Raw genomic sequence first — 418 nt, 5'->3', positions numbered from 1 at the left:
CTGCGGCCCGACCATTTCTGTCACGCAATTTGCGGAAGAACATAATCAAATGATGTAACGGGCCTTCCGCCCGCAAAGCCCGTCGTCCTTAAAATTTGCCCCGTAGACACGAGAATAGGATGTAACGGTGAAGCACCGCGACTACAACCCACCCTTCTGCTTAAAAAACTTTTTTTGGGGTGGGGGTAGGGAGTTTCTTTCCCCTTTTGCGGTTTTGGGCCTTCTTCTACAACTTATTGTTCGCTACAGCAATTTTAAACTTATTTTCGTCAAAAAAGACCCTTCAGCGCCTAAACGGTTAGAGATAGAGCCAAACGGACGAAATGTTCGCCCATAGGGCTCTACTTTGGCCTTAAACTAACACTCAGCGGAAAGCGAAAAATGTTGCCGAGCCTGGAGTCGAACCGTCGACCTGCGA

The sequence above is a fragment of the Frankliniella occidentalis genome, unplaced genomic scaffold (assembly GCF_000697945.3).
Source record: "Frankliniella occidentalis isolate FOCC.00 unplaced genomic scaffold, Focc_3.1 Scaffold183, whole genome shotgun sequence".
In the NCBI taxonomy this organism is placed as follows: domain Eukaryota; kingdom Metazoa; phylum Arthropoda; class Insecta; order Thysanoptera; family Thripidae; genus Frankliniella; species Frankliniella occidentalis.
This window is presented reverse-complemented; position numbering follows the sequence as displayed.